The 22,930-nt window shown below is 38.1% G+C and overlaps 1 long non-coding RNA gene across 5 annotated transcripts in view; it reads left to right on the top strand.

Moving 5' to 3' along the window:
* LOC131280462 (uncharacterized) overlaps positions 1-9,513 on the top strand; it is a 30,347-nt gene extending 20,834 nt beyond the window's left edge. For 4 of the 5 annotated variants that reach the window (XR_009188064.2, XR_009188065.2, XR_009188063.2 and 1 more), the window contains one exon: positions 9,159-9,513. This is a non-coding gene — a long non-coding RNA (uncharacterized lncRNA). Of the gene's footprint in view, positions 1-8,779; positions 9,129-9,158 lie in introns of those variants that run through there. The other variant, XR_009188067.2, reaches the window with a different exon arrangement.
* The last annotated feature ends 13,417 nt before the right edge of the window (positions 9,514-22,930 follow it).

Raw genomic sequence — 22,930 nt, 5'->3', positions numbered from 1 at the left:
TTCCCAGAACTCCCCTGATTCAGCAACCAAAGGGTTAATGCCTGAGCCAACTGGGGGTGGGGGGGGGTGGGGAGCAATCCCAGGACCTCTTTCATTTCTGCATGCATCCACTGCTGACTGGTCAACTGTATTTTTGTTACATATTTTGAATATTCTCTGTTCGAAGCCTGGGAAAATATTTTTTAAATGAGTATAAGTATAAGAATGATGAAGAAGCAAACTTAAATTCATGACATAAATACATTTTAACCCACTTAAGTATAGAGAGAAGTTTTGTAACTATTACAATAATTTCTATGCATGCATTGTCTAAGCATTTAAATATACCTAATGTATTAGATTTGTGATTTCAATGAAATGTTTATGAGAATTTGATTAAATAGATTTGAACTCCTTACTGAAATATTTGAAAAATTTTGATTAGTTTATAGATTTTGAGTTATTGGTTGTATGATCAGTGCCTGCATGTTTAGAAGAATATTTAATAAAACTGTAAAATCAATAAAGAGATCCATATACATAATATAAACAATAGGGATTATTCTTCTACATGCTGGACTCTTCTCGAATATATAAAAATAATGTTCTCGGTCCCTCTAACAAACCATGCCTGTTGTCTTTTCCCTCAGGCTCCTTTTTCATGCAGCAAACATTTATTAGAACTTTCCATGCATCAAGGAATGCACAAAAACCCTGCGGACTTTATCATCCACATGCCTCTTGTCCATCCTTGCCTATTGCATTCACCAGCCTGGAATACAAGGTGCTGGGTTAGCACAGAATATTGCCCAGGACACTAGGCTGTACCTGGAAACTGTAAATCAGCAGAGGCAATGCTGGAGAAGTGGTTTTTACCCCCTCCTGTCATTTAACACACGTTTTGAACTCCAGCATTTTTCTGCCTGAAGCTGTTTGATAGACTTTAATTTGTACTCCCAAAAAGGAGTTGAGTTTGTTGACTGCCAAACAGGTCTCAAGCAGAAAAGGATCCTTGGTTTTATCCTGTGGAACTTCTCTTCTTAAAGTTGCCTCCCAGAGAGAAATGGGTGCCTGGGAGAGGCAGATGAGTGTGCTGAGGTTGGAGCCAGAAGGATGGGTCATTGTAGGTTGCCTCTCTGGCTGTGTGAGCGTGGGCATGAGTAACCTCTTTTGGCTTCTTGGGGCTGTTATGAGAATAAAGTGAGACATATATATATGCATATGTGTATGTCTATAGCTATTAGCACATCCTAAGTAGTCAATAAGTGTTAACTCTTATTATTACATGCGCTACCCTATGTTTCTTTTAAGCTGTAAGTTATGTTTTTTTTAATACCCCTTTTCTCTAAGTAAAGTATATTTCTCTTATGATTATGTAGAAGTATACTTTAAAGCTTCTAGAGAAATTAATCATTATACTCTTTTTTTTAAAGATTTATTTTTATTTATTTCTCTCCCCTTCCCCCATGCCCCAGTTGTCTGCTCTCTGTGTCCATTCGCTGCATGTTCTTCCGTGACCGCTTCTGTCCTCGTCAGCGGCACTGGGAATCTGTGTCTCTTTTTGTTGCGTAATCCTGTTGTGTCAGCTCTCCGTGTGTATGGCGCCACTCTTGGGCAGGCTGCACTTTCTTTCGCGCTGGGCGGCTCTCTTTACGGGGTGCACTCCTTGTGTGTGGGGCTCCCCTAATCGGGGGACACCCCTGCGTGGCAGGGCACTCCTTGCGTGCATCAGCACTGCGCATGGGCCAGCTCCACATGGGTCAAGGAGGCCCGGGGTTTGAACCGCGGACCTCCCATGTGGTAGGTGGACGCCCTATCCATTGGGCCAAGTCCACTTCCCAATCATTATACTCTTGAGCAATGTGAACTTTTAGTGAATTGTCCCAATTCTACATGTTTGAGCAAACCCAGCTACCAGGAAAACATCTATATGGCAAATGATTATTAAACTAATGGCATTCATTTACCTTAAGTAATTTAAAAATACAAATTTCAAGGTAACCAAAGTATTTGAACAGTTCATAATATTTTTGTTGTAACAGAATTTGATCCATATTGTTATACATTTGATGGCACTACTGAACCATTGTATGCTGGTGTAAGAACACCTTTCTACCATATGTCATTTAAAGAAGTTCAAAGCAAAGGAAGATATTTTAATAATCTGGGTCCTGTGTCTTTTAAAAGGCCTAATTTCACTGCGATAAAATTATACTTTCCACGTCTTCAATGTTTTTGGTAATTTTTACATTCCTTATAAAACCCAGGTTTTTACATTCCTTATAAAAATTCCTTTAGCTTTACTTACATAGTAGATGTTTGCAAGATGTCAAGCCCATTTCACCAATAGCAACCTCTGCAAGTCCCATTTTTATTAATAATTCATACCAACTTGTGAAGGACTGCCTAGGGAACTCTCAGAATTCACTTGTTTATTGACAGCAAATTTGCTAATTCAAAATACCTCCAATTTGAAGGGAAAGAATACTTCATACCAGAGGTCCATCAACTGCTTTTATATGTGTCAATTACATTTAATCTCATAATGTTTCTAGATAGATTTATTTTTGGCAAATTTTTTATTGTCTTTTTAAAAAAAGATACATAGATCTCTAGCTAGATATTATTGTCTCCATTTATAGATGGAAAACTAACAGTCAGGGTGATTATTTGCTCAAGTTCACTCATTCAGAAGCAGGCAGCAGGTGATGAAATCCAGAGCATTGTGACTGATAGTTCGCCATTGCCTCACACTGCTTCTTAATTACCCCCTTCTGGTAGGAATATCTCTTAGTGAAAAAACTTCCTGATGCCTTTCTTTGTGAGAGAAGCCAGTGTTTCCTTAGTGATGCATTCTCGCGTCGTCTTGTAAATGCTCCAACTGTTTGATATCCTTATAATATGTGTAGATATGTTTATTAACTTCTTATGGTCATATTTTCATGACTGTCCAATCTGCAATACTCCTGCTCCTAGGGTGACAGGCCACGCATACACAGCAAGCAAGTCTCATTCCTCTAGAGTAGAATCAACTGCTGAAACCAGAAGCCCAGGAGTAATTCTCGACCTTTTTTTCTCTCACCTCCATATACGATGATCCATCACTAAGTTCTGTTGATTCGATTTCCTGAAGAGCTTTGGAATCCACCCACTTCTTCCATCGTCCCAGTCAACCTTACTGTTCCAGAAACCACCATCCTTCACTTATACTAATGCAATTAATTGGTCCGAAGTGGGCTCCCCTGCTTCTTTCTTGCCCCCCTCTTGTACAGTCTTCATATGCAGCCAGAGTGTTCTTTGTAAACATGAATCTGATCAGTTCAGTCCTCTGCTTGAAATTCTTTTCTTCCCATTGCTTTGAGGTTAAGGACCAATGCTAGTTTTTGGTGGAAGACAGCCTTGAATGTGGTACATATGCTTCAAATATGTAAAAAGGAGTAGTTCCTCAATGACTTTTCTCATTGGCTTTATATCGTGAAAATTTACTGACCTGCTACAGAGACAAAAATTGGATCTCTAGAATATTTTCTGAACTATGATATTAGTTTTAAGCCCACTTGTAGGGCCAACATGGTAGCTAGGAAGGTGGTTTAGTATGTTTAACAGTGTGGGCTTCAGAGTTAGACTGTCAGTGTTTGAAACCTGCTTGCCCCACAACTTCTTGGCAGGAAAATTTGCATAACCCCTCTGGGCTTCAGTTTCTCCTTCTGAAAAACAGGGATGTTAATAGTTCCTGTGGTGAAGATTAAAAGGGCTAATACATGTAAAAAATAAACCTGCTATTCAAGAGCCTACTACATAAAAAATAAGTTTTAAATCAAAGCTGCTTTCATTAGGTTGTTTAGGAGTTAAGCAACATATGAAATTAAGGTTTGTAGAAAGTACTTTTCTAATATGCAATCAGATCATTAAAGGAGAACTGAATAAAATAAAAATTAAGCATTGCCTTACATGCTTATATAAACTTTATATTAAAAAATGTGAAAGGGGAAATAACCATAGATTACTAGGGAATCAGAATAATTTAAAAAGACTACTTTGTTCAACTATATTAAATATTGATTTGTAAAAAATATATAATACAGCATAACTCAACCAAGAGGAGAAAGAAAAACCTAATAATCCTTAGAAGAAATTGTAAAAGTTATCAAGTCTTACCACCACTTCCCTTCACAAAAGCATCAGGCCTAGATGATTTTTAAAAAGAAAAGAAAATGCCCAAATAATTTTTTATGAAGCTAGTATAACATTGACATCAAAATTTAAAACTGCTAGTGCTCCTGAGCATGTGCTTAGCTCACCATAGGCATTTACCATATCCAAGAACTCCAACTTATTTGCGTGGATGGCTATCTTTGCCAAAGTCCTAACCAAAATATTAGGGGCTAGAATTAAGCAGCATATGAACAGACTAATACAGTACATAAAAGTGTATGTATTCTAGATTCCCTTGAACACAAAGATGTTTTAGTAATAGGAACTCTTTAATATATTCATGAAGTTAACAGGTCATCTGGAAAAAACCCCAACGTGGTTGTGCCTATGTATGCCAAAGTCACTTGACAAAATTTAGCATATTCATTTTAAAATATTATAACCGTATAGAAACTTCTGCAATGTGACAAAAGCATATGATGACTTATTCTACTCAACACGATATCTTTGAGGTTCATCCATGCAGTAGAAGGTATCAGAATTTCATTCCTTTTGTAATTTTTTTCTTTTTTAAAGATACTTAAATTATATAAACAATGCATAAAAAATATAAGGGATTCCCATATGCCCCACTCCCTACCCCACCCACTCTTTCCCACATTAACTTCATTCCTTTTTAGGGCCAAATAATATTCCATTTTGTGTATATACCACATTTTGTTCATCCAATCATCAATTCATGGACACTTGGATTGCTTCTATCTTCTGACTACTGTGAGTGATGCTGCTCTGAACACTGGTGTGCAAAGATTTGCTTGAATCCCTGCTTTCAGTTCTTTTGGGTATATACCTAGAAGGGGGATTGCTGGGTTATGCGATAATTCTATCCTTCACTTTCTGAGGACCTGCCAAACTGTTTTCCACAGTAGCTGCACCATTTTACATTCCCACCAACAATGAATGAGTGTTCTTACTTCTTCACATCTACTCCATACTTGTAGTTTTCCATTTTTAAAATAGCCATTCTAGTGGCTATGAAATGGTATCTCGCTATGGTTTTTTTTTTTTGTACCAGGGATAAATCCCACTTGATCATGGTGCGTAGCTCTGTTAATATGTTGTTAAATTTGGTTTGCTAGTGTTTTGTTGAGGATTTTTTGCAACTATATTCATAAGAGATATTTGCCCTTGATTTTCTATTCCTGTGGTATCTTTACCTGGCCTGAAAATCATCATATTGAGTGAAGTAAGCAAAAACTGCAAGAGCTCACTGATGTGAAGTAATTGGAATAAATAAATTCCTGGTAAAAAGGGTTACCAGGAACCAGTGTGGTGGTAGGGAATAGGGGCTAAAATACTTAAATTGTATAGAATTTCTATTTGGGATGATGGAAAAGTTTTGGTAATGGATGGTATTGATGATAGCACAACATTGGGAATGTAATTAACAGTGCTGAATTATATGTTTAAATATATATTTAAATGTGGTTAACAGGGGAAAATTTTTGGTTGTGTACCTATTTCTAGAATTTTTTTTTTTAATCCAGAGACTGTATTATGTAAATCAGTGAACCTTGAAGTAAACCATGGATTATAGTTAACAGTACAATTAGAAAAATGTTCTTTATCATCAATTGTAACAAATATACTCACCACTTTAATGCACAGTGTTAATAATAAGCTGGTATTTGGGAACTCTGTATTTTATGCATGCTTTTTCTGAAAAACCTACAACTTCTTTAATAAAAGCAAAATATGACGGAGTACTAGAAGTAAACTGGAGGCACAAAGGGTTTACTTCTCTTATTCCAGGTCTCATAAGCTTGAGCACTTACACGCTTAGCCAGTAAAATATTACTTCTTCTGGGCAGTATAAATCTTTCTGAAGAACATTAACAAAAACTGTAAAAAGGAACAACATAAAAATAGATGGTGGGGAGCAGATGTAGCTCAAGTGGTTGAGTGCCTGCTTCCCATGTACAGGGTCCTGGGTTCTAACTGTGGACTGTATTTCCTAAAAGGAACAAACAAATGATAAAACGACCTTTCTTTGGGGAGCAACTATAGCTCAATGGTAGAGCACTGGCTTTCCGTGTACGAAGTCCTGGGTTCAATTCTGGGTACCTTCTAAATATAGACATGTATATGGCGCTCTTGAGTCTGAAGACTCAATATTTTAAAGATGTCAGTTCTTCCTATTTAATTGTACATTTAATTCACCTCAATGAAAATACACACAGAGTTATAAAGCTTGGCAAGCTAGATCTTATATTGCTAGAAACATTTTAAAAAGTAAGTAGTAAAGTAATAAGGGAGGAATCATGTCAGATATTAAAATATATTATAAGCATATATTTCTTAAAATAATTGTGTTTTGGCATGTGGGTAGACAGACACGCTATTAGAACAATATAGAGAATCCAGAAACCCAAATATACATGAGAATTTAGTATATGGAAGAGGTGATATTTTAGGTCAATGGAAAAATAAATTCTATTAAATTATGTTAGGGCAAATAAACCCTATCCCTACTTCACTGCTTGAACCCACATACATTGTAAATGGACTAAAGATTTAAAAGTAAAAATTTAAACTATGAACCTATTAGAAGTAAAGTGAGGAAGTTTAAAAAATATAATGTGTGTGTGGGGTAGGGGTGTGGGTGGGGAGGGGAGGAAGCTTTCTAAGCAAACATAGGAACTAAAAGCCATGAAACAAAAGACTAACTAATGTGCCTATGCACATATTTTAAATGAAAGCAAAGTCAAAAGGCCAATTTAAAATAAGGAAAATATTTGGAAATGTATAATAGAAATAAGGTTCATTTCCTTATTTTATCAAGGATTTCATAAACCAATAAGAAAAAACAATAACTAATTAGCAAAAAGGATAAAAGACAAGAAAGGGAAGACTTACTTTCCATTGTGCTTCCTTTTATATATAAGCTTTCAAAAAAATAAAAAAGACAATACAACCACTCTGTGATAAAGGATTGTCACATATATCATCCCTGAACTTTTTAAATGAATATATTTTTCACACAAAAAATGAATTACATTTCATAACAATCCATTTTGTTATTTACCGTGTTATTAACATCTTTGGATGTTATTAAATGTTCTTCTCTGATTGGGTATGTTTGTTATTTCCTTTTTTCTGCTATTGTCAATATTCCTGAAATAACATCTTAATTACTTCCTTAAGATAAAGTCCCTGAAATAGAATTGCTAGTACAAAGGGCATACACATTTTAAAGTTTTCAAATAATAATTCTGGACATTTATAGGTTGTTCCAACTTACACATTCTTAAGCAGTATTTGAAAGTGTCTGTTTCACTGAATTCTTGTCAAAATTGGGTATTAGCATTTGAAGAAATCTTGACCAATTTTATGTTTGAAAAGGCATCCCACTATTGTTTAATACATTGTATATGATTACTACTGAGATTTTTATTATATATGCATTCTGGCTATTTTTTTTTTCTCTTGTGAATTTAGGCATTTACTTAGAGGAAATAAATGCTCTATCTATTTGACCAAAATAACTCTCAGAACTAAAGGAAAAAAAAGATCTGATTATTTTACTTTCCATAATCGCTGGAATAGTATTCTTTGTGATCAGTTTAATTATAGTGCAGCAACTAAACTTTGAAAAGAGTGACTCTTGTCAGGGGACCTACCCGTGCAGATTCCCCAGGAGGTCAGACAAGAAGAAAACCTGATGAATCATCCACAGCTTGGCTAGCTCCTGGTTTCTTGCTGACTAGAGTTTTTGCAACCACTTCCTACATTAAAAAAAAAGTTTTTTTCTTTGCATAATAAACCTGACCATTTAGAACTCGCGCTTTGGGTTGGTTTCCTTTCCAATACTCTGGGCAGACAGGAACAGCTCGGTGTTACATTGTCAATTAATCCAAGGGGGAGGGGGAGGGGAAGGGGGAGGGGGCAGAGTGATAAATGAGCAGTCATTTCGATGTTTTCTTTTCAGCAGAAATCAGAGCCAGATTACACTTTATCTCGCCCTGACTTTTAGCAAGATAGATAACCACGCAAAATTTTCAGGTTCATAGTCTCCATCAAATGGGCCAGGTCCCTCATTTCTTTTTGGCCACACTAACCTTTCTTCTTTGTAACTTAAGGTTTCCGCTTTCTTGTACTGCAAAAGAAAGACTTTTATTCAAATTATGCTCCCAGTCTTAGGTCTTCAACCAAAATAATGGCAACCAATTAAAGAAATTAACGGCCATTGCCTGATGCCCAGCTTTTTAAGGGGTTATTCCAAAAGTGCCCTTTCAGATTGTGAAAAGCAAAGTGATTGGGTTTACTTGTTCTCAACAATTGGAGTTCTGTTCGGAATTGCTAATTTTAGGTTTTAGCCTCAAGTCTTCTGTGACCTGATACTATAGCGTTGACCTTAATGCTGAGACAACAATAAATTATATTAAAAGTAATATTCTGCTGGAAAAATAATGTCTCTTGATTGCACTTCAAGTTAGAAATTTACCTGTTTATTTTAGTTGGTATATATTTAGTAGAGATACCTGGGTTTTGAAAGGAGTTCTTTATTAACAACAAAGTTGTTCGGGAATATAGAAAGGATGACTTTGGTCGTGGTTTGTCCCTTTCATGGTAGTTTTATTTGCAGAAAGAGCAAGGGCTGCAGGCTCTTTGGAGCGGACCTATTGCAGGCGCCGGAACCCCGTCACCTTGGGTCGAGGACCTGTACGATTATAGTCGCATCCACATCGAGTGGAATTAAAATTTCAGAGTTATGAGAGTCCTGTGTGATGTTATATATGCTTGTTTTGTAAGTTTATAACTATTATTATACACTTATTGTTTATGTATGAGTGATATACTTCAATAAATTAATTTTAGAAATTACAGATTCAAATCACTTAACAGTTTTTTTCTTTTTCTTTCTTTCTCTTTCTCTCTCCCTCCCTCTTTCCTTTTTTTTTTTTTTAACCAAAAATAAACGACTTCTAAACGCCCTCTCGGATATCTGACCCCGGCGCTACCAGACCAAAGGCTATTTTACGCAGGTGGACCTTGCAAGCGCGGGCTCCGACCGGGTCACCTGCAGGGCAACCGGGCCAGACCGCAGGCTCAGCCACCTCCCCGGGACCGACGAGAGGCAGCCCCGGCGGCGGGATCGGAAATCCTTTCCGCCGGCGTGGAGGCGGCAGCCGGGACTCCCCACCCGGGAGGGGGCGCCGGGGCGCGCAGGTGCAGCCGCGCCTCCTGCGGGGTGCGCCCCCGGCGGCCGTGGGCAGGTGGGGGTGGGGTCCCGGGTTGACGGGGCTGTCCTCTCGTGCGCTGCTCAGTCCATTTGTCAAGGTCCCTCATCAGATAAATAGCTGTCTCCGCAGACCTTTATAGTGACTAATGCAAATAAATCGCAGTCACTTTTACTGAGCGCTGGGGCGGGCGGCGGGGCTCTAATGGCCCCGCGGCGCAGACCTCCGGGGAAGGGCCCAGCCCAGCGCGCCCAGCGCCCCGGGCCTCCCCCGGGCCTCCCCCGGGCCTCCGCGGGGCCTCCGCGGGGCCACCGGCAGGGTCGCAGTCCCGCTCCAGCGCCAAGGCACGACCTGCCGGCCAGGGTTTCCCTCTCACCTCGGCGGCTGGGCCTGAAGGTCTCCCCTGGGAGCCAGTCTCCCCCCCCCCCCCCCCCCCCCCCCCCCGGCTGCCCTGAGCCTCAGACATCCGCACTAGCACCCGCATCCCACTTGAAGTCTTGGGCGTGGGGGGTGGGGGTGGGGGCCATCAATCCGGATCTTGGCGATTTCCTTCGGGATCTTTAGAGCTTTGATCCCCAATTTAAAGCTCCCTCTCCCCCACTCGCATCCTTCCCCTCTGGGGTCCCTCTGGTTGCCTGCTCAAAATACCTGCCGGCGCCAGAGGAAACTCACGTGTAACCGATACCCAGCGGGGTAAACGCGGCGCCGGGCTTCCAGGGTCACGTGCCTCCCCACCTTCGGGCCCATCCGCTCGTCTCTCGGCAGCAACCCCGGGGGTGATTGTGAGCCCCGAGGGCGGGGCTGCAGGGTTTGGGGCCACTTTAACAGCCGCGATGATTGCTATCCCACACTTGCGTCTCCCTGCTCGGTGGCCCGGGGTTCCGGATGTCGGCGCAGTGCACGCGAGGCCCAGGATTGCCCGCAGGTCGCATCTGTGAAGGCATCCGAGCAAGCTTGAAAAGAGCAAAAGAAAACGTGGAAGTATTCCATTTGCTTTTAAAACCGGTATTGAAGTAAAACAAACCTGAGAGCAACACAGTTCACTCATTTTATTTTGATGATCATTCCAGTTAACCAGTAGAAAGATTGAACAGGAAGCACGAATTCGGTAATGGACTCATTTTGAGGTCGCGTGTGTATTTCCTGTGGAAGGTGAATCATCCGCTGAGACATCTATGGAAGGAGATGGCCGGGATGTTGAGGGACATGAAATGTCACTTGGAGAGAAACGGTAACTGTAAGGGGAGAGGCTCTTTCTTTCTCCCCAAATTGGCAAGGTTTGTTTTTATCTAGACACGTGGACACATTATTACAATATTTCTTTTCAGAAAAGCGAAACCCAATAGCTCCATATTAAAGTCGCCATCGTTTTTTATTAATTTTCTCATTAAATATCTCCGCCTTTTCAAATTTTGCAAATCATTTGGAGTGCATGGGTTTCTTGTGCAAAGCGCTTCGGCTTTATGAAATGCTGACGGGACAATTTAAGTTGTATTTATATTTTTAAACATTTAAGTTTATAGGGGAGACCGAGTAATTCAAGATGGTTTTACTGGAAAGTTCACCTGAAAATTGTGGTCTGGCCTGCATCTGGGCTGCTGAGCGGAGCTTGGGGTTCTGGACAGAAGCGCCCAGGACTCGCTGGAAAGCTAGTGCGAGGCTCGGGTCTGCGCACCGTCTTTATTCAGGGCTCCCAGGGCTTCCCGTCACCTCTAGCAGCTCAGGACGGCCATTTCCGGCTCCGCCTTGATGCCTCAGGGTGTACTTTCCACTGTGCTATCACTCTGTGGTCCTCAACTGCTGGACCTCGTTGCTCAGAGTTTCCTGATTTATACATCAGTTTTGGAGATGCTTGTTAGGAAGAGATGGAGCTCAAGCAGTGGGTAAAGGTGAGGTACAGGGACACACCGGTTAGGAAGCTCTTCCGGAGAAAAAGGTTCCGCTACATTTCAGGGATCCAGGGCCCATTGTGCAGCCAAGAAAGATATGTAATTTTTGTTACTTGAGCAAATTTCTTGTTTGTAAGGCTCCACGGTTTGTTTCTCTGCCAAAAAGAAATGGCAGAAAATATCAGCATATGAATATTGTAATGAAAAGACAGCACCTTCCAGGTTCTAGGAAAGCTAGGATGATTTGAAGAAGACCAGTGAGGAAGTATGAAATACTTTACAAATTGGAGTTAGATGTCAATGTTATAATTGCTGTTTCTTGAACCTTTTAGAGAGCATGAGGGAGGAACCAGTGGTAGGAGGGAGTTTCTCAGGATTACCAATTTAGATTTCTGAGTTGTCCATTACAGAATTTATTTGACAGCTGGACTGTACAAGGTCAGTTAGACCAACTGAATTTTCTTTTCTCACTCCAAATTATTGTGGTGGGTGACAGAGCATAGCAGTGCTGTTTTAGATATTATTAACTTCTCCCAAAAATAAACATTTTTTTCGATAACACCCAAGGTAAATGATTAGCTTCAGGTTAATGTTGGCAAGTATGAAAACAAAAGCTTCAGTTTAACAAAGTTGAGGCAAATTATTGTAATATTAGAACACAAAAGCAGCAATGAGTGGGAAATAAGAGATTTAGAAACCACCATTTAAAACCAATTGTGATGACTTTATAATTTTTGATTACCTGTCTTTAACATGATTTTTTAAGAAGTCTGTTGCACGCTGTAACTGTCCAGTTAGATTTTTAAAAAGAGGGAGATTAAAAATATAATTTCGATCATAGAAATTACATTATCAAGGCAAAGTAGAGCCAACAGTATTTCTTGTGAATTTCAGTTGTGTAGGAAAGAAAGTAGATAAATGTGCTTCCACAGAACAAATCTAAGCCCAATAATTATTTAAACCTCCACTTTACTTTTTTTATTAACAATTTCATTGAGGTATAATTCACATACCATACAATTTTCCCATTTAAAGTGCACAGTTCATCGTTTTTTTTGTTGTATTCACAGGACTAGGTAACCATTACCACAATCTAATTTTAGAAGATTTGTATTCTCCCTAAAAGAAACCCTGTGCCCCTTAGCCAGGGGTACCCCTTAGAAAGGGGTACAGGGTTTAGCAAATACCCCTTCCCACATCCCCATTCCCCCTCCATCTCCAGCCCTTGTCAGCTACTAATCCTCTTTTTTTTGGTAGATTTACCTGTTCTGACATTTCCTATAAATGGAATCCTACAACATGTGGTCTTTTGCGACTGGCTTCTTTTACCTAACATAGTGTTTTCAAGGTTTACCATGCTGTAGCATGTATCAGTAATTCATTTCTCTTTATTGTTGAATAATATTCCATGTATGTATATACCACATTTCATTTTAGTCATAAATCAGTTGATGGTCATTTGGATTCTTTCCACTTTGTGGCTATTCTGAATAATGCTGCTATGAACATTGTGTGTAAGATTTGTGCTCCACTATGCTTTGATTGTGTACATATTGCCAAGCATTGTTTGATCTGTATGTCCCTTGTGATAGTCTCAAAATTTGCTCACCACCTTGAATTCAAAATAGAATTCTAACCCAAGGTTTTCTGTTGATTTATCAGGTTGCAAAATTTTCCCTAACATGTGCGTGCAATCTATCTTTAAGATGCACTGCAGGGGTAAAGAGTTATTAATATTTGATTTGTCTATTCATTTCCACCAGTTAGAAGAAAGATACTTGGAAAATAGAAGAAATTAGTTTTTACTTACAGATAGGTGCATTAATACATTTAACCCAATTAAGCTACAATTGACTATAGGAACTATCTGTGTTTGCTTGTGGATTCTTCACCTAATGCAACTTGAATGTTGCTTTTATATTGTCCCATTGCAATTTCTATATTCCCACAGCATGTGCATTTTAAACTTAAGGTAGGATTCTGTTCCATTTTGTAAGCAGAGCTTCTTTAGCCCTTTTTGGTTTGGTCATATTAGCAAGTATTTAATATCTATCACCGCAGGGTCATTGGTCTTTTTTAGGGGATAGAGAAGGATACTTATGATGTTCTAATTTGCAACTGTGATGGATCCAGCTCCAAATGTTTTTTTTTTTAAACATTTATTGTTTCCAAAGGGGACTCCTGTGAGAAAACATGGTATGACATTTTATTGGGTGAATGGCTGTCAGCACTTGAAGATGTTCCTATAAAAGGGGTTGTGTTCATCCACCATGTATTTATTGACTGCCTGTCAAAACAGTGCTGCTTTGTTGATTTGATGAGTTTCTTCTATTTGTTTTCACCCAGCCAAGGATTTATAATCTGTATATTTATAGATAAAAAATATTGGTTAAGGAGGTCCATTCTTGAATTGAGGCATTATTTGAAAGAGGTTAAACTTGTATAACATATTCACATATAACTTTCAAAATACAGGTATTGAATCTTTCTGCTGAAGGATATTATAAGTGATATTTATTACTTAGATTCACATAGCACCTCTGAAAAACTTAGACCTGTTTGGAATTTAAAGGTTACATAGAACATAATCTATAGCACCCAACAGTTTACTGTCTTTGAAATGCATGATTTCTGCTGAGAATCCATATAACTAACTTAATTCCAGTGAATTAAAGTTTATATCTTGCAGGGTGAATTAAAGAGTTGTTGGTGGTTAGTGTATAGCTAATGATTACAGATAATTCAGAAAAATAAAATCCACTTTGGTAGCATCAGCAATACTTTTGCTAAAATCTCAATATATATGATGTTTTAAAGGTTTCCTTCAAATTGTAAGTGGTACTCAGGTGTGCTGACTGTGCTAGCAGTGTTAAAATCATCCTCCTCCAAAACAATGCCATTGAGCCCTTCATAACCTCAGCAGTTCATGTCGAGGATTTTATTTTGTTCAAAAGAGAACACAGGTTTCTGGATCCATGTGAGTTTAGGGTTAAAGCAATGAGATTCGATAGGACTTCAGGGCTTTCCAGTTCCCTTTCTCTTATGTGTCATTTTGATTAAATCCATCTATGATCTAAGCCCAGACACAAGCTCTATCCCTTTGAAAAAAAAATCTGTATAGGCAAGCAGTAGATTTGGAATTGCGTGAGGTTAATGGTCTTGCAATAGGGTTTTTTTCCCCTTCACATTCAAATTTGTATTTTATTTATTTTTTAAATAGGGTTTTAAATGCGGTGGCATGATTCAGGGGCCATGGGGTTCCGATGAAGGCCCTTGACTCAGTTGACACCTTATTGGTCAAAACTGTTGGCCTCCTTTCCCTGCTTTAGCACATCAAAAGACACACTGCACGCAACCTTTCCCCTGAGCTTTGAGGAACTTGGCTCCAAGTGTGCTTCTGCATTAGAACCAAGCATATTTGGTGCTAGATCCTGGAAGCAGGTGTTTGGGTGCAGTTAAGAATGTTAAAACTTTTCAGGTAACCCAGGCTTAGGATTGCACACTGCAGAATGATTCTCTGGTGATTTTCCTTGAGAGCAAAGAAATGAGACCTGACTTCCTTTCATTGATATAAATAAACCAGAGCTTCTTGTAGTTGCATATGTTTCTCTTTTTCATTATACGGTTTTTGTTTCTTTTTAATTTTTAATTTTATTTTTTAATTTATTTCTCTCCCCTCTCCTCTCTCCCCCCCCCCACCCCGTTGTCTGCTCTCTGTGTCCATTCTCTGTACATTCTTCTGTGTCCATTTACATTCTTGTCAGCGGCACAAGGAATCTGTGTCTCTTTTTGTTGCGTCATTTTGCTGTGCCACTCCTGGGTGGGCTGCACTTTTTTCACGCATGGCGGCTCTCCTTGTGGGGGAGCACTCCTTGTGTGTGGGGCTCCCCTACGTGGGGGACACCCCTGCGTGGCACACGCTCCTTGCGTGCATCAGCAATGCACATGGGCCAGCTCACCGCACGGGTCAGAATGCCGTGTGTTTGAACTCTAGACCTCCCATGTGGTAGGCAGATGCTCTATCCATTGAGCCAAATCCACTTCCATCTTTATATAGTTTTAAAATCCCATGTTATTTACATATTACAGGACCCCTGGCCACCTGACTAATTATTGTGGGAATAGGACCCAGTAATTAATCTTGTAATAGGTATATTGAGCATCATTAGTACTCAAATCACTCTCTGGGAACCATTGTGTAGACTGTTGGTTTCCATTTAAACGAAGGATATATGAACATAAGCGAACAAATGAAAGAGTGAATGATGGAATAAACATGGCATAAAATCCAGACATCAGTTTCCTACGTGAAGGCAGGGGAAATTTAACTGGGTCTTTGGCAAATTAGTATTGTAATTTGCATTTTATTCTAGGGCTGCTTATCACCCTTCTTCTTGTCTCTCTGCCCTCTAAGAATATTAGTGCCTGTTATTAGCTGCACAGTTAAACAGCTTGGCCTCCTTCACAATACAAGGTTTCCAGGCTCGTATTTTGGGGATTACTTGGGAAAGAAGCATGTATCGCACTGGGAATTTCCAATTTTTTTTTGCTTAAGTCTTTGGAAAGTTCTCTATTGACGGGTGGAGGCTGATTCCAGAAGAAACTACAGAGAGGAAGGACCAAGCAACCGTGGTAAGCACAGACCTCCTACCCCTGTGGCGCCCTGGGCCCTGAGTGTCTAGCGCAGGCCCTGAACTGCAAGGATCTTCTCTTACAACGTGGGTTGAAGCATCATGAGTAGAGTGCCTTGTTTAACCATCAGCATGAGTGTCCCGTAAATGTTCAAGAATTGCTTGAGTGACTATTGAGTGCTCAGACACACAGCTGTTTTAGAGAGAGAGAGAGAGAGTGAGTGTGTGTGTGTGCGAAGGAGGAGATAAAAAAGAATTAGAACTTGCTGCTCTCCAGGAACCAATAGAACGAGGCACACAAGTGCTCAGAGAAAGGTTTCTGTATAGGATTGTTAGTAGAAAATTAACAAGAGGGAAAAACTATGAAAAGACAGAATCAACTGAGTTTTCACTATAACTACAATATTCTTTTTAGCAGCAATCATTACAAAATCATAACAACTGAAAACCAACTACTTAGTGCTATTTTTTCACCAAGAGGATGGAGATCTCACATGCTTTGTTTCTATTAATTATGGGATTTTAATGTTTGTGCGTGTTCCAAAGCCAAATTAAGAAATGGATGGTGTTTAGACCTGCTGCATGTTCCTGGGACTTTAGAAAATATGATTTTAATTGTCTTCCTGTTAAAATAGGCACATTTCATCCATTTTGGAAAAAATTATTTTTCAAATACAGAAAGCACAAAGAACAATAATTATAACTGTAGAGTAATTGTAACTGTGATTCAGTTTGGGATAACTCTCAAAACAAGATTATCTTTTTAAAATAGATGATTGTTGGTGTGCACATTTACCCTTAGCGCTTTCTGTATCATACACACAATGGGAAGATTTTGTTCTCATGGGCGAAAAAGGGAATGCTCATGAATGCCCCTTAAAGTTTCTGTTGCTTTGCATCGATGAGTAGAGATAACATTATAAAAGTATAACAATAGACACATATTTGCTCCTTTTACTCAAAGATTTCAAATTGAGGGAAATATGACCAGTGAGTAGTAAGAAGTACATGTTTTATTTTTGAAGAAATGAACCTTAAAAGAATCATCTGTGTTCCTCTTGGTTGTGAAAATTTCAAAATATGCACTGAAACAAGAAATAAGAAGTTATTCTTGCTCACAGTTCTTCTACGAAAGAACAGTGGGAAGCTGAGGAATTATTTATTTGGTCCATTCAAATCTTTCTTGCGAAACAAGAAATACTTCCCTCAAAAGTTGTGGCTCCTTTTTTTGTTGTTGAAATAAACCCACTCTACAACATCACTTAAAAAAATGTATACCATGACTTTTAGCTTAAAATAAATACTCACTGTTGTGCATGTGTTTATAAATCATTCAAGTCAGAGTTTTAAGAAAATCTGATTATTCTTCGCTGAATACTAACTGAACAACTCAGATTCCCATGATTTTTATAGTTAAAATTTGCACAAACTCCTAATAATGCTCACGATGGGATTTTATTTGTTTTTTCTTGCCACTGACCCATAGGATATACTAAAAGAAAACAGATCAGCCCCTTTCCTGATAAGAAGGGTAGCCAAGATGGAATCTGCAAGGACTGTCTTCTGAGGAATTTCTTTTTTTTAAAAACATATATCAAAATATGGCAATATACATTTTCTTGGACAGATGAAATGTGTTGTTTCTTTAAGTTTGAGAACATTGGCCTGAAAACAGTTGAACATAGTTATTTGTTTCTTTAGCTTTTGAACATATAAGAGCTAGTGAAAGTGGAAATTACAGAAAATGCCTGATTCTGAGGACGGGATTCGTTTAAATTTTTGCAGTGCATAACAAACATTTTTAGCTTTACACTTAATATACTCTGTTTTAGAAAATGCTTGGGGGCAACCTGGGTTTAGGGGGTTTTAGCTCATGCCTTTGAAGTAACTTAGATCTCCTTGAGTCTGTTTATAACTAACCGTTGATTTGTAAAAACATCATGGACGAGCTGCTTTAAAATTTTCTTGTTAAATTTTTATAAGGATACGTGGCTTGTGGAAAGTGAGCATCTGTATTGCAAAATGATTTCATATAATTTATTTAATCTCAGGAATGGGGAACAGGATGCCTATGAGGGAAGAGGCTTATCAGTGGCTTGTATGTGTGAAGCAAATGAAAACATGGGAAACAGTATCAACTTTGGGTGGGTCTAATAATTTCCAAATGAGACTTTAAGACTAGTGACACACCATCTTTAACTGATTTTTTGGGCCATTTTTTTATTAGAGTAAATGCTGTCTCAACAGTTTTGAGAATAAACTGTGAGATTCTTTACTGAAATATCAAGTCCACGAATTATATTTTTTCTGCAGAGTTTTGCTTTGCAAGAGATAGAATTTTATATGAAATTGATTTTCAGAAGAAGCTTGTCTGGAAATAAAGTCTGTAAAAATGTTTGGGACCACTGATGGGGAGGGAGATTTCTTCCCAAGAAAAACTTTCCAAGGTCTCAGCGTTACATAAATGTTTCATTGGCGTTTGCTTTGTAACTTGCCCCTCTGGGCTCTGTGCTTTGGTAACGCAGTCAGTTTCCGGTCAAGAGAAGGCCAAGGAAAGGAGAGAGACTCAACAAAGATATCACCTTCCAGAATGTGGATTTCGCATTTTGCAGCTATGAATTAGTCTGTTGCTCAGTTTTGTCACTAAGCATTTTCTGGGAAAATGTGAGCAGAAATTTACACCCCTGGTAAATTCCAAATTAATAAAAATGTTATGCTAGTTTAATTAGTAAGAGGTTTAGAAGAGGGAGGGGTTCAAAGGGAGTGGCATTTAATTGATTACAATATGAATATTTTTATTAAACCGGTATACAAATACTTATTATCATATGCAATATTTAGAATTATTTGTTATATGTAATATAATTAATGTATAGTGATAGATTAATAAATTAATGTCATTTGTGGTATTAATATATAATACATTAATATAATATATTAATATAGGACTACATTAAGATAAGATCAATTAATATACTTGTTTATTATTTATTAATATATGGCTTATACTTCAGTTCTTGTGCTGTTCATTTTCAGAGTTGGTTGCAGTAACCTTCTTGCCTATCCCCCTCATTCTCTCTAGATTCATTTTTCAGACTGCTAACAACTTACTGTCCCCAAGAATTTGTCCTTTAATCTAAATGATATCCCTCATGATGTCATGAATATATTTTAATCCATTTTCACTTGAGATTCTAGGTCATTATTATTATAGATTAATAATCCTAGATTTCTTAACATTTTGAAATTCTATCAGTAAATTACTGGGTGACTGGGGAAAAATCATTTTGTGGGCAATTGCTATATAAATATAAATATAGCAATTTATAATTTGATATGTATTTAATCCTCAGCACTACTCTAGACAATTTGACATATTGGGACTTATGATAAAAAAAATATAATGAAATTAATATTATTATAAAATTTTATTTATATGCCTTTAAAGAATCAGTGTTAATTGAGTAAATATAAGTAAAAAGGCAGGCTACAAAAAGGTGCAGTTGGTATGATGCCATTTGTCTAAAAAGGTGATACATCTAGTAAAAGATCTGTATCAGGTTAGTTGGTAGGAATATAAATATCAATATGAAATTTACTATTTTTTCTATAGCGAATTTCAATTGGTTTATACTTATACGTCCAATGCCTTTACAGTAAAAAACAACAACAACAAAATTAGTCAATGTCAAGGGTATCAAATGCAGAAAGCTGGTCACATTGGCCCTTTTCAGGCTGAGGTACACTTGATGCTTTTTTCAGTGGTCAGATTAGAAGACTTTGAGAGTTGGTACTGGATGTGGGGTACGATGGCACTCAGAATACAAGAATGTTTTCCTTGCAAAGGACCCCAGTGGCCATCTGGGCAGCTTCCTCATCTGTCCAATAGGGGAAGTCACTCAAGATATCAGACCTCACATTTATAGGACCAAGATATGTGGTTTGCCCCCCAAGGCTGCATGCCCAAAGCTGGCAGCCAGTAGCTCTTTTCCAGTGGTCATAGACTCATGAAACATTTGCTGCCATGTCAGAACTACAGGCCTACACAACATTTAAGAAATCTGGAAATAGTATTGGCATTTAACAATTAGGAGGACTTACATAAAAATTTGGAAATCAGGGTTGTCTTGGAAAAAAGACTTGAAAAGCCACCTTAATCTTCTCTTCACAAGGTAGCAGGTGGAATGGAGCAGAGGTCTCCCGTCTTTTGAGGGACACATACTTTTGCTTTCCAAGGACTTTGTAAGTCCACTGAACCCTATAGCCCTTTGACTATGTAATTCCTGTCCCCTGGGTCAAAGGCAGCGAGACCATGAGGGAGGGATTCTTCATGGTGGTGATTAGGATTGCTAAACACCATTTCTCAGAACTCCTCAGCTTTTGTCCTTGCACTTGTCAATTGAGAATCTCCATTGGGAAATGAAAAAAAGCAGATGGGCCCAAACAGAGCTTGACCTACTTTAATGGCAGTCTAAATAAGGAGACTCAGCTTAGGAAATTGAGCTTGTCAACTCCATGACCCATGAATCTTCAGGGAAGAGAAAGCATCAAAAACAATGACCGTGGCCCATCAGACCTTCCTGAGACCAATTTGAGATTGCAGGAAACGGTGACACTGCATTGTCAATATCTTTTTCCTTGGACTTATAAATCTTCCACTTATAGTTATTTATAAAGTATAAATGGATTAACTACATCTCTGATGGAGCCATGGAGCACAGCACACATTTAAGCATATAATGTGGGAATGAATTGTCTTAACTTTTGAGTTCAAAAAGGATGTTGACATTGTTATGTTATTTCTAGAGTACCACCTTCTGAAAGAAGATATTAAGATTTTTTCAGAAATGCCTATGTATGCACATCTTATTAAACCTTTCTCAAGATGGAAGTGGTGAAACATTTTACTCAGAGGCAGAGGAAAGCCAGGTATATTTTATATGTGCTATAGTTAAAGATTCCAAAGTGGTTTTTTGTTGTTGTTATTTAATATTTTTTCAAGAATATCTCAATTCCGAATGAACAGATACTTGACTTACAATAGAGTCATCTTTATAACTGCATTATATGACCTGAGCTAGATGATAACCAGCTTTATTCGCAGGAAAACATTAATCTAAGTAGAAGAATTCATAACATATGCGTAGAATAATTTATGCTAATACACATTTGTTTCATTAATTTTACTTCTCAGCATCTCACCAAGCTGCCATTTTCTTGTTAATCCAAATTGAGGAGTCCTCTTCATTCCTGCAAGGCTCTCTGTTTACATAGGCTCTTGATCAATTTTGTTTGGATTTTAAAAATTCTGTCATGGATATTAATTTGAAAGGGAACACTTTAAGTGTAACATATTTTTTTCTTGGTTTTATTCCTAATTCAATAGTTAGGAAATGATAAACTGGTTCCTGAATAATTTTTGGTTTAAAACATACAGTGGTTTTGAAACAATGCTTTACTATGGCTTTTGGCCAATGTTGATGCTTTGCATGTCATTTGTGAATGCTTTCAAATAAAAAAATGTATAAAGTTGCATTTATATTTTGGCCTCATAGACGGCAGAAAATCTGTTTCCATGTTTACTCTAAGCCAGTTCTGTAAAGAGATGCAGTGCCAGCTAAATTTTAAATAGGCCAGACTCAAACAGGGCTGTGCGTTATCACAGCTGGTCATTCTTGGCATTTAAAGGATTATTCCCAATATTTTGCAATGTTTATCCAAAATGCAAATAACATATTAAAATCCTAAGGAGTAAAGAATCATGTCTAGAGGGAAGAGAATATGGAGAGTATAGAATAGCATTCAAACATTCTTTTACCTCTAAAAACTGGTTTTTAAAGTTTTGGGTCATAGATTTCTCTAAGAAGCTGATGAAAGCTGTAGCACCCACTCCAGAGAAATGCTAACATATTTGCAAAATTTGAATGTTTGGTGAGGCCAATCCCCATCTCTAGGTTCATAGATCACAGGTTAGAAACCCCTGGGACAAACTGTTATATGGGCATATCTCAGAGACCACTTCAATAAAGTGGATATCAGAATAAAGCGAATCCCATGGATTTTTTGGTTTTCCAGTGCACCAGTGCATATACAAGTTATGTTTATACTATAATGTAGTCTATTAAGTGTGAATAGCATGATGTCTAAAAACAATGTACATGCCTTGATTGAAAAATAATTTATTACTAAAAAATGCTATCATCTGAGCCTTCAGTGAGTCTTAATTTTTTTGCTAGCGGAGGGTCTTGCTATGATGTTCGTAGTGGCTAACTGCTGAAGGTTGGGGTGGCGGTGGCAATTTCTTAAAATATGACAATAAAGTTTGCCTTCATGAAAAGTCCTTTCATGAAGGACTTTTCTGTAGCATGAGATGCTGTTTGATAACATTTTATCCACAGTAGAACTTCTTTCAAAATTGGTCATTCCTCTCCAACCTTCACCCTGCTTTATCAGCTTAGATGATGTACTATTCTAAATCCTTTGTTGTCATTTCAACAGTGTTCACAGCATCTTCACCAGGAGTAGATTCTATTTCAAGAAACCTTTCCTTACTCATCCAAAAGAAGCAACTCTTCATTCATTAATTTTACCATGAGATTGCAGCCATTCAGTTACATCTTCAGGTTCTACTTTTAATTCCTGTTCTCCTCCTATTTTCACTACATCTGTGGTTAATTCCTCCTCTGAAGTCTTGAAAACCTCAAAGTCATCCATGGGGGTTAGAATCAACTTCTTCCAAATTCCCATTAATGTTGCTATTTTGACCTCATCCCATGAATCACAATTCTTCTTAATAGCATCTAGAATGGTGAATCCTCTTCAGAAGATTTTCAGTTGCCTTTGCCCAGATCCATCAGATGAATCACTATCTATGGCAACTATAGCCTTACAAAATGTATTTCTAATACGGTAAGATTCAAAAGTTGAAATTATTCCTTGATCCATGAGCTGCAGAATGGATATTGTGCTACTAGGCATGAAAGCAACATGAATCTCATTGTACATCTCCATCACAGTGTTGGGTGACCAGGTACAT

The sequence above is a fragment of the Dasypus novemcinctus genome, chromosome 11, assembly GCF_030445035.2.
Source record: "Dasypus novemcinctus isolate mDasNov1 chromosome 11, mDasNov1.1.hap2, whole genome shotgun sequence".
In the NCBI taxonomy this organism is placed as follows: Eukaryota; Metazoa; Chordata; class Mammalia; order Cingulata; family Dasypodidae; genus Dasypus; species Dasypus novemcinctus.
This window is presented reverse-complemented; position numbering and strand designations above follow the sequence as displayed.